Genomic DNA, 13,010 nt, shown 5'->3' on the forward strand with positions numbered 1-13,010 from the left:
CTTTTGGCATACATAATGCAAACATCAGTGTGAAAAAATCAAGAATATCACCCTTTCTAGAAGGAGGAAATCTCTTATAAGAGATTTTTCATTACTTTGCTAGAAGACAATACGTACAGGGCATTAGTTGAGTACCTTTGATGTCGGATAGGAATTAATTCTTTGCAAGAATTTGAAGTCCCTTCTTACTAATTTGGCCAAGCCTCTTATGCCATAACTAAGTGGAGATTTCATTCTTAGTAGTAATAATGCCTCTCTTGATTAACCTTGCATCTTTCCCTTAGAAATTGTTGACCTGCCTTCCCCTTGCTAGAATAAGAGAACCCTTACTAAATTTTCACTTTTTATATCTAAGATGATTATGGTAGCTTTCATCATCCAATTACCACAATGAAAACAATTTATTCATTTTCTTGAAGTAGACCTTCCTCTTGACTTGTCACCATTATTATCACTTTTCTGCTTTTACTCCTCCTTCGCTTTTCTGTAACAAGTGCCTTTGAATGAGAAGAAATACCATGCTCTTTCCTTCTTCACTCTTCATTGAACATGCTGTCTTTCACCATACTCATAGTTATTACATCATTGGGAGCTGAATTACTGAGAGACACAAACAAAGTTTTCCAACTGTCTCACAAAGAACTCAACAAAAGTAAAACCTAAACTTCATCATCTAAGACAAGTTTCATGGTAGACAACTCATTCCACAATTCTTGAAAATTATTCAGATGCTTTGCAACACTTTCTCTGTCCCTATACTTTCAATTCACAAGCTTTCTTATCGTAAAAGTTTTGTTTTGTCTAGTCTTTCACTCATAAAGACTTTAATTTTGTTCATAAAGAATCTACTTCTTTGGCAACATGATGGAAGACACTTTGATTAACCCATTGCCTAATATAACATATAGCTTTTCTATTTAATTTCTTTCACTCATCATCAATTTTCTTTTATGGTTTAACACCATTCAAATCAATAGGCTCAAATAACGTTTCACAATATAGACCATTCTCCATCATTGTCTTCCAGATTGAGTAATTAGAAGAAGTGAGTTTAATCATACTACTAGATGAATCCTCCATTTTAATTTAAATAGATAATGAACAAAATAATCAATCAAAGCTCTGATACCACTTTGTTAGGTGAACACCAAAGACAGCTAAATATTTTCTACCCTTTCTTTGTGCAAATTAAACTGGAAATCTAGCAAACATAAACGCACAAGCATGACACAAGAATTGTTATGTGGAAAATTGTCCAATGTGAAGGGAAAAACTACAGGACCAAGTTTAGTTTAAACTTCCACTATCAATAATAATGGGGTTATAGATTGTCTTCTCTAGAACAATATATAGAGGCTGTCAATAATCAAGAATATTTATATTCTTGGTTCAACATAGAATCATCACCTTACAGATGGAAAACTACAAGAGGGATGAGAGAGATTTCACCAAGTGAGTATTTGTAGAAAACAAACGAAGAGGAATCTCAGTGATTAGTACCAGTTGAAATTAAGTTGTTGCCATCAGGAAAAACATATTGAAATTTTTTCAAAATCGATCACAGATGATGTCTCAAATCTCTTATGGGAGTTTGAGGAGAAATCCTCATACATGTAGACAGAGCATGCACATCTCTCTCTTTCTCTGTGTGTGGCCTGAAGCCCCCTTTTTTTTTCAACACACCACCTATTACATTTTGTATATATAAGACAAAACAAACTCTATTTTAGGATTTACAGAAATGCCATTAAAGGTGGCTTAGGCGGTTTCCCTCACATGGAGGGACCCACCACATGACTTACAAGCTAAACAACTATGTAACCAGCTTCTAAAAGAAAAAGAAAAAAAGAATCTCCATGAAAGTTAAAACTATCATACCCTATTTCATGATTTTTTTTAGAAGTGATAGATCTACAAAAAAAAACTCACAAACTAATATGCCTTGATGTGATAACATTATATTTGCTTTTGAATTAAGGAAATTTACAATCTAAAGTATCATATCAAGTTATGTCAATTTGTAAATATACTTTTGTGAGATATATTTGTAGGTGAATCATTTCTCCATTTCTTAATAACAAATTATTAAGGGTGACACCTTACGGCCATCCAGGTGATACCATAGGGAAGCTAAAAAGAATAATTTGCAATATTAAAGAAGCATTTTTATTTGAGGAGTGTTGAGTAATAAAAAGTAAATGAGACAAGTTTATTAATTATTTCATTTACAATGTATGCCCACAGGAGGAAAATGGGAAATAAGAGGCATCTTTCGATATGAAGTAAGGGAGGAGCAAAGTCTTTCGATATCAATATGCCTATGCTTTAAGGGAGGATTGTGCAAAGACTATCAAAGAATCGGACGATGGAGACCAGACCAATGCTATTAAACAGCTAAAGGGAGACGTGGAAACCATCCTAGAAGAAGAACTAAAGTAGAAGCAAAGAGCAAAATAGAAATGGCTGCAATATGCAAACAAACATAAAATATTATCACATGTATGCAATCAAGAGGAATAAAACAAAGCAATTGATGGTCAAGGCAAGACAAGCTAGTAATTGATCCTACTTTGATTGGAGATATTTTCACTTGTTTTTTTTTTTTTTTTCCTTATTGATTTAGTTCTTCAAAACCTATTGATTTTACATAATGGCTTTTTGGCTTGGAACCTAGTTAAAACATAGATGAATACTAAATTTCTACAACATAGAAAATGAGATTTCAAATGTCCCCACTTAGTTCTCCGTGCTTGGATGGTTTTCCCGAACATTTTTACCAAGTCAATTGACCTATAATAGGAGAGGAAGTTTTTCATTATGTCCCGAACCTCCTTAAACATGGTAGCTCGCTACAAGGTGCCAATTAAAAGTTCATTACACTAATCTCTAAAGTGACGAAACTTACCAGGGTGTCAAAATTCAAACCTATCAACTTATGTAACGTGACATACAAGATAGTAGCAAAGGTCTTAGCCAACGGCTAAAGAAAATTCTTCCCAAGGAATTGGCCACTTGAAAAGTCATCCGGCCAAGTGCTAAACAAAGACAAGACCTTTATAATCTTTAGCATAAACACTTTGAAAGACATCCAAAAAACTATTGTAAAGATAGTAGGGGTCAAACCCACATGTTTATATGAGAAATATTTAGGATTGCCTGTTGTGGTAGGAAGGTAAAAAACATATGCTTTTCACTCTATTATTGCAAGATCTAGACTTGGATGAACAATTGAAAAATAAAATTCTAGTCCTGCTACAAGGAAAGAGATGCTTTTGAAGGGTGTTGTCCAAGCCATTCCTACTTACTCTATGGGGGTTTTCCTACTGCCACTTTTGATCTCTTAGAAGATTGACAAACTTATGAAGTAGTCTTGGTGAGGTTATAATAATGATCACTCTTAAGACTTATTAAGTGAGCTAGAACAAAATGGGGCTTCATAAAGACTTATGAGGACTAAGCTTCAGATACTTTAAGAGTTTCAATATTGATATGCTTACAAAACAATGTTGGAGGATCCTCAAGAATCCAAAATCAATTCTAGCTAGAATTGTAAGCAAAAATACTTCCAAAGGATTGAATTCTCACAGGCTAGTCTTAGAAGAAAACCCTCGTTGCTTGGAGGAGTATATTGGTAGGAGAAAAACTTCTTAAAGAAGGTATTCTTTGAGAATTGGCAATGGGAAGTGTGGTGCCCCATTCCTTGGTAAAGAACTTGACAAGGATCTGTGGTGTCAAGGGTGCAAGCCGGTCGGCAAACCTCGAATTTAAATCAAGAATAGGCATGCAATTTTCACAAGCAATGCACGTGTGAGGAAAAAAAAATACATGTATATGTGTATTGAAGTGAAATAAATAAAGGTTTAATTAGAGACTAAATGTTATTTGTACCAAAGGTCTAAACCGAAAACAGTTCATCCATTAAACATAAAATATTCATGTCACAGTCACTTTTCAAATAATATTATACAGTGCCAATTGTTTATTACTTACGTCCAAGTACGACAATCTAGACATGATTTGTCACCTGACTATACAATACATCTCTAAGAATACAAACAACAATAAATGGAGATAGACCTTTGATACTATCACTCGATTAAGGTCCTCAGGGATCTCTTCTGGGGCTACATCTACAACATGGTCTATAAAACTATAGGTAAGTTAAACACTATGAAAAAATTGATGATGAGAGACAATGCCAGTGAAGATGTGACGCACTATTCCATGTAAAAGATATATAAACACATATATTTATGCGTGGTGAGGAATCATCCTCTAAGCAGAAATGCATATATTTATAGTTATGACGAGAAACTACCATCTAAATAAAACACAAGTATATAAGTATGATAAGAAATCATCCTCTTTGAAAATCTCAAGTATACATAGTTATCACTGAGGTGAGGAACCACCCTCTTCTCAAGCACATAAAACTCATCATATAAAATACCAAATGGGAAAATCACACCACCGTTGAACTTGGGGATTAAGGCCTTGCTTGCTTTTGCAGATGAGATGAGATGAAAGTTAAAAATTGAATAAAATATTGTTAGAATATATTTTTTAATATTATTTTTATTTTGAAATTTGAAAAAGTTTAATTGTTTATTGTTTATTTTCTTTTTATGTGTAAAGTTGAAAGTTGTAATGATTAGATGAGATGATATGAGTTGAGTTGAGAAGTGTTATGAAAATAAAAGAGTCCTTACTCTACTTGGCCAATGTGTAAGTTGATTTGCCTGTTTCAAGTCATCCGATATGAGGAATCACTCAACCCGATCACACACACTCCAAAACACACATGATCAATCCAGAGAGTTGACCTACCCGGTCAACTGACTTGAAAATAGCACACATGATACACCTAGGAAATCTTTCTACTTGTCTATCAAGTGAGTCCAATACGAAAGCTTCCCACCCTAATCATCACTAGGACTTTCTTTACACCCCGTATGATACTCATCGCAACGTGTCATAGGAATGATGTGGAGACTCCTCTACCCGTCCATGATTATCAACATGCGGTAAGACTCATGCACCCAAAAGGCATAACACAATCAATCCAAACCATTCAAACTTAGCATCTCAAAATAAAAATATAAAAATAATCCATAAAACATAATGAAGAATATGTATATTATTGTCATGAATAGAAAAGGGAAAGTTATAGAATATGCAAAATTAAATCTTACACCATACCCACAACATTTACCCCCACATTCACAGTACTGTCTTAGAAGCTAATTGACCTCAACAATATTTAAAATACTATGGCGGCAATGACACTGCTACTCCTCTTGTTGCTCCTTTTGAAGCCGCTTGATTCCTTTGAAGACTCGGACTCTAAAGAAGCTCAAACACTTACAATATCAAAAGTGAGATTTTTTCTATTGTCTAATCCTTTTTATAGGGTGGAATTGTCAGATGTTCTTCTTATGTACTCTTGACTTTTGACTTTTGGCATACTTGAATAATTTCCCTTTGATATCAGTCGTCCATCTGTAGGATGATAGAGATAGACTAATGGGACAAGCCATGCACGTTCATGCAGCTTTTCTTTAGTCCAACGTGTAGTCCTTACTCGAATAAGAGTCTCCCATGTGGCGCTGGACCATAGCTCTAAGTTCAGACTATATGGACTATAGAGTTATAATCTTTTTTTCATAGACTCACTCTAGATATGACCTTTTAGGTAGAGTACGGACCTCTGGGTATGACCATGCTGCCTTTTAAGCATTTCCTTGTTATCCAGGAAAGCCCTTATATCCGTATGGGTCTTGTCCCTGACCATTGCTACCTTATGCTTGTAACTCACCCTTTACCCGAGCTACCATCCTTTTCAACTCTTCATTCTCACCATCCTATGCTTAGCACCTTTTCTCGCTTGACCACTTCTGGGTGAAAAGTCCTTTGTTCACCTTGTGCTAAAATGTGACATAGATAGATTGATGGGACCCGGCATGCACATTTTGACAGCTTTCTTTTAGTCCAATCTGTAGTCCTTACCTGAATAAAGTTTTCCACGTGGCACTAGATCATACCTCTAAATTCAGACAATATGGACTGAAGAGTCATAATCTTTTTCTCACAGACTCACTCTAGATATGACCTTTTAGATAGAGTATGGGCCTCTGCATATGACCATGCCGCCTTTTGAGCATTTCCTTGCTATCCTAGAAAGCCCTTACATTCGTATAGGTCTTGTCGTTGACCGTTGCTGACCTTGTGCTTGTAACTCACCCTTTGCCTGAGACACTATGCTTTTCAACTTTTCATTCTCACCTTCCTATGCTTAGCACCTTTTCTCGCTTGATCACTGTCGAGTGAAAAGCCTTTTGTTCACCTTGTGTTGAGATATGTCAGCCTAGCTTTCTACGTAGTGCTGCTTGTCCTATTTGAACAAGATACACGTTTTTGTTCTTGTTGCGAAATCTTCCAGCTTGCAAAGCAGAGGCTTTCTTATTTTAGATTCTCTTCTTCGCCTTCCCTTTGTCCTCGAAAGGTGGTTTGTCCCCTTGCATTGGCGTGGTCCTCACAGGAAGAGTGTAAGAGTCTATAAGGTTAGGTGGATCCCTAAACGTTCTACCCATATGATTCAATCCCTTATGACAATCCTAGATGAAGATGCGAAGGCGATTAAGCTCATTGATGTTGATTTAAATGGTGGAAGGAAAATCTATTACACAATATGTTGTCATCTTAAGAAGTTGAACTCATTGGTGGTAGTGAGGATAAGCTAGTGTGGAAATGCTCAAAGAATGGATTATTCTTTAATAGGACTGCTTATCACTTATAGAAGGAGATTAGATTCAAATCAGAAGGGGGAGCCTCTGATGGAAGAAGAACCAAATGGTATTTGGATGCCAATATGGTAGATAAAAGTTCCTAATGTTGTGAAAATGTTCATCTGGAGAGCATGACAAGACTCCCTTTCCACTTTTTCCATCCTTTGCAAGAGAAAAGTCACTGAAGATAGTTTATGCACCATTTGTGCCCAATTCTAAACTGTGGGACATGCATCATGGAGTTGTTTAGCCTCTAAGGATGTATGTAGTTAGTTTTGAAAAAAATCTCAAAAGCTATCATCCCATAGTGACATATTGGGAAATCTTGAGCTAGTTGGTTCAACTTTTAAATAAGGAGGAAATGGAGGGAGTAGCTTTGCTAGCTAAGCATTTATGGAAGTAGAGAAATTATGTAGTCCACAATAAGGGATCTAGCCGCCCAAACTCAATTATAAAAAATGCTAAGGAGATCTTATGTGAGTTTAGAAATATTCAGGGTGATCATAAAAGTCATGAAAGCAGGGGGTGAATAATTTAAGCTCATGGGAGAGACTTGTTGAAGGCATGTACAACAATCAAATGGGATGCTGCTATTAACAAAAAAAAAACAGTTGAATTGGCACTGATCATTATAAGAGATCCTAAAGGGCAAGTAATAGAAACTTTACGTGATGCTAAAACCCTTAAAGCTAAAGCCTTCCTAGTAGAAACATATCTAGTGATGGTTGCTTCAAAATTATGTCAAGATCTTGGAAGTCAATATATTTTGCTTGAGGGTAATGCTTTACATATGGTGAATGCTCTTAGGAAGGATGAGAGTGACTGGAATTAGATTGGATTACCGATCAAAGACACGAGAAATTATTGGTTCACTTACTAGCTGGATTATTAGACATATAAATCGTGCTGTAAATTCTACTGCTCATTTCTTAGCCAAGGATGCTTTCAATAGTCTTGAAAATCGTGTAATTATTGTAGATGTTCCTAGTTGTATTTAGGCTATTATTTTCGTTAAAGTGTCTTTTTTAGCAATAAAATATCGCTTAAAAAAAATATTTTGGAAAATGGTAGCCAGACTAATTATTTGGGGATCTTTATATTTTTTTGGAAAAAAGGTTTACTTTATATTTATAATAAGGCTCATAAGGATATATATAGCCCTTCTGTAACCACATCTTGTGCAAATTTTGAAGATTAGAGTTCCTTTATTTTTATTTTTAACTTTCAATTTTTTCGTTCAGCTAAGGATGTAGAGGATAAAAACCTCACAAATTATTCAAGATGCTAAAAAAATACACAAGAAACTAACAAAAAAATAACCATAATTATTAATCTACAAAAAAGCATCAAATAATTTTGAGTTTGAAACACAATTGAAAGGTCATACATTTAGATTAAAAGTTTAGAAAAATGGTTGTTTTCCCTAAGCAAAAAGCGAATATAATGGATCATAACAAACAATACTGATGATCATGGTAAGGACCACGTTCAGTGGTATTTCACAAGAAGTAATACCAATAAGATAAACTTGAACATCCAAATTCTCTAGAGATTTAGAATGGGAGTTTACTAATGAAGCACACAAAAAAAAGTGTTGAAATTGTCATGCTAGGAGATGGAGGGGGCCATAAATGCATGGACAAGGTTGGCTTGACCATCATGGATTGGAATAAGGTATCACAAAATGGCCATTGATTGTTCAATAAGCTGGAGCAGGAGCTTCATCTACAAAATTGTCTTTGGAGGGCACGGTTAAAGGATACACACACACAATAGCGAAGGGGCAATTGATGTGTAAATGTGGAGGGAAAGTAACTAGGAAAGAGGTAGATGCGAAGTGTGTGGTTGTGAAACTTCTCCAAAATTGATGTTATGGTGACAACAATTTGAGAAAAGAAATGTGTAGGGGTTAGGGGTGTTGACGGAGAGGGAGGGGGAGGGAGCCAAAAGGACAGTGAACAAACGATCAAGAAAAATGGGTGCAGAGCGCATGTCATGTGTAAATGCACTACAAAGATGGTGAATTTCAGGTAAGAGGATGTTGGTGCCAAATATAGATTAGGTGCTGCATGGTGGCCGAAAGACTCCCAAAATAACAAATCTTGTGGCCAAAATTCGGTGGGAGAAAAGAAAAATAAGATAAAGATGGAGGAGAAGAAGGAGATGGAAGGGTAGGTGGATAGAGATCTCATGGGATAAAAGTGTCAAGAAAAACACTACAACATAAGGGCCTTTTTCTTGGACGAAACCGAAAATGTTTTATTTGGAAAAGAGTTGGTTTTAGTTTAAATAATCATCTTATTAGGGATTTTTTTTAAAGTCAAATAAAACTAACTCAATTTAATTTTTTTGTTTGAATAGTCAAAATAAATAAAAAGAGTAAAAAAATAATGGTCCAGCTAGGTCATATCTACTGGATCTTTTGTTAGGTTCTAAAGGCACTGACCCATTTGTCCTTCCATCGAGCGGGGCGGAGTGGTCGTTGTTCTGTAAAAGCAATCTGCCTCTGCCCCATAGGCCCATCACTCTAGGAGCCACGTGATCGGATGGGCTTTCTCCCATATCACATGGCTCTATCGAACAGGCCGGCAGGTATTAGATTCCCAAGATTTTGTTGCTCCCACAATGGTTGCAGGCTCGCGTGACCAAGCCCCGGCAATATGCCGATCCTCATTGTGGGGTTATAAAGTACCGGATTTTCTTTCTTTCTCATCCATGCGGGATTCAGTTGTGGGCATAGAAAGGCTGGGATCAGCACAACTGCTTACAAAATAGCGCCATTGTTTCATTCAAAATCATTATCCTTTCTCTTCTTCTCGTTGAACTTATTGGATTTTGCAATATAATGAAATCTGGGGATTTTTTTTTTTATTAAAAAAGTTGTTTGGATTTGGAAACCTTCTCAATTCATCTCATCTCATCTCATTATTATAATTTTTTCAAATTCTCACATAAAATATAATAAATAATTCAAATTTTTTAAATTTTAAAATAATAATAACAATATTTTATTCAACTTATGTAAAACATCTCATCTCATATCTAAATCCAAACCACACGCTGAGAGAGAGAGAGAGAGGAATTCTCTATTTTATAATCACTTTAACATCTAAAATTGAAATTAACCCATTTATGGTATGGAGAAGAGACACAACTTTCAAGCAAATAAGACCCGAACTTCGAACCTTGAACCGCATCGGCCTCCAACAAATTAGTGGTCGAAATGGACCGAAGCGGTGCCTGGGATTCCAAGATTTGTCTGAGAATACAACTGGCCATGGCAGAGATAGGGTTGTACCTTTTTCAGAAATGGCAGAGAGAAAGTGAGTGATAGGCCCCAAATTCTCAAACCTTTCAAAAATGTATTGTACTGACGTAGAGAATAAGAGTTATTGTGTAATATTGGGAGACGGTTAATTGCATGTCCAAGGTCAGTTATTTTGTAGAACAGTGGGCATTATTATCTAGTGATTGCCAATTATTTGTAGTGTAGATTGCTCCACAGCTGAATTAAGTAGTAAAAAATTCTCCTTTTTTTCTATCTTTTGATTTCCATCTGTGGGAGGTAAATCATAAATACTTTTTCTGGTTTGTAATATTGAGTGGTACCTATCAGAGAGAGAGAGAGAGAGAGAGAGAGAGAGACGATATCATAAGACGAAAATAAGACGGTGAGAGGGGATGACAGAGAGAAAAACTCTTTTTTCTTCTAGATAACTGACATATACTTCATTTCACAAGGAAATGACTACAAAGATACAAAGCAGTAGAATAAAATCTAGACGGCTATTCCACCACTGTAGAGAATTATCAATGTTCTGAATAAATCTTGCCAACATAAGCATAATTTCGCTATCTTGTCTTCCCACATATGAGATTTCATAATTTGATAACAAGTGTAGTAGTCAAACAATTTCCAAATCGATAGGCTCATGTGGTACTAAATAAGCGTTTCCTTTCTTGATATCTTCAACAACTATCGAGAAATTACCTTTTATAATAATACTATAGAAACTCTATCAAAAATCATTTGCAAGCCTTTCAAGATAGCCAAAGATTCAATTTCATCTATTTCAAAAACACCCTCTTGGGCCTCTTCCTTTTGGCTTAAAGCAAAAAGCACTTGTCCTATATGGTTTCTAAGTATGATTCCCATTCCAACTTTACCTTCATTCCTAAGAACATCCTCAATGGATTAGCTATATGCTAAATCCATCCCATATTTAGCCAATAAACTCCAAAATAACATCACATTGGATTAGCTAATGTCTAAATATTTATAGTGACATCCAAAAGATTTTTCAAACTTGGAAGTCATTGTAGATTGGCCAAATGTGTATTTTATTATTTTTTTTCTCTTTTTTCCTTTTCCCAACTGCCCCCTTTATTATTTTGTACCGCTTATAGCCATTTGCATAAAACTCAATTTACATTAAAGAATTAAATCCAAGCAAAGACAAGAAAGGCAGGATAGCAATGCTATTGGTAAAAGAAATCAAAATATTAAATGAATAAAAATAAACAACATGAAAAAGAATTGCTATAGTTAGATGAGGAATAAGTAGATTTTTTTAATTATTAATTAGTAATTTAATTTAATTAGAATATGATTACTAATTAATTTTTTAACCCATAATTTAATTAGAATATGATTATTAATTAACATATAATAGGTAGAATGGTAAAATATGATAAAATTAAATAAAATAATAATTACAAAAAATTAAATATTTTTTTTAATTATTAATTATTCATTACTATATAATAAATAAATGGATAATCCAATGTGAAATTTTGATGTAAATAGCTAAAGCCAGATTATTGTTATATTATTTTATTGTTATATAATGAAAAAGTAATTATTCTAATGCGAGGACTAATGTGAATGAAATGGCCAAAAGTCAAATTCCTCTTGACATTAGCTAAAATTGTCATTTAGCTTTAGACAAATGATTGAGAGTGCTCTAAACAAAACTCCATCAAAATTCAATTTTACCTTCCCAAATTGGGTGGTGCCCACTTAAGCACTTTTTCCATTTTCACATTCTAAGAAGATGCTTTGATAGCATTGAAATTGTTTACATACTCACAACACTAATCCACAACATCTAATACTGAATTGTTAGCTTTATCAAACAAACACAAGCTGTTGTGATATCTCCACACACCCCAACAGATTGTAAAAAACAATGAAATCAAAGACAAATCATTTTCTATAATCTTCCATACTAACATTTCAAACCGATGTCCAGCACTCAAGAAAGGCAAAAGAACTTGGCATCTAGATCTCTACATTTCAGAAAAATTAGAACACAAACACAATATATGATTGACATCCTCAACCTTCACATGACAAAAATCGCACACTCCATTTTCCACTACACTAATTTTCAACAAATTAGTCTTAGTAGGCAGACAATTAGTGCATGCCCTCCATGCAAAATTTTTAACTTTATAAGGGAGAGATAAGTTCCACAAGTCTTCCACAAACCCTTATGAGAATTAGAATGAGAAAACCCCACAACATCCCTTCTATATACCATTTCCATAGCAAAATGATAGCTAAATTTAACGGAATATATATATATATAATTTGTTTCCTCCCCATACAATTTGATCAACTACCCAAGAGTGCAAAGGAATCTGTAAAATCTGGTCTACTACATAGGCTGGAAAAACATTGCGAATTAACTCTTCATTCCAATATCTAGCACAAGAAATAGTTAACATATCAATCGTAGCATTCAAAGCTAAACAATGAGAAGAGTGCCCACTAAAAGTCTTCAAGTTTGCATGCACCCACCGTTCTTCCCATAAATTAATATTTTTTCCAGTACCTACTCACAAAACATAGCCTTGAAGAAGGATATCTTTTGCTACAAAAATACTTGGTTTTAAAAACCTTATACAATAAAGAATCAAAATTTTGCATTAATCGCTATTCTTGTTTTGCAAGTAATGACAAATTAAACAACACCAAGTTTCGAAATCTCATTCCACCAACCATTTTTGACTCACACATATATTTTCAATTAACCCAATGAATACGATGCTTCTCACCACGCTACCCTCGCCAAAATTTGGCAAACATACTTTCCAAATCTTTACAAAAAGCCTTGGTAACTTAAAGCAACTCATGGAGTAAGAAGGTAAAACTTGTGTTACAGCCTTTATTAAAATTTCTCTACCAACTTATGAGAGAAGATTCTCTTTCAACCCTTGTAA

Source organism: Carya illinoinensis, chromosome 13, assembly GCF_018687715.1.
Source record: "Carya illinoinensis cultivar Pawnee chromosome 13, C.illinoinensisPawnee_v1, whole genome shotgun sequence".
NCBI classification, from domain to species: domain Eukaryota; kingdom Viridiplantae; phylum Streptophyta; class Magnoliopsida; order Fagales; family Juglandaceae; genus Carya; species Carya illinoinensis.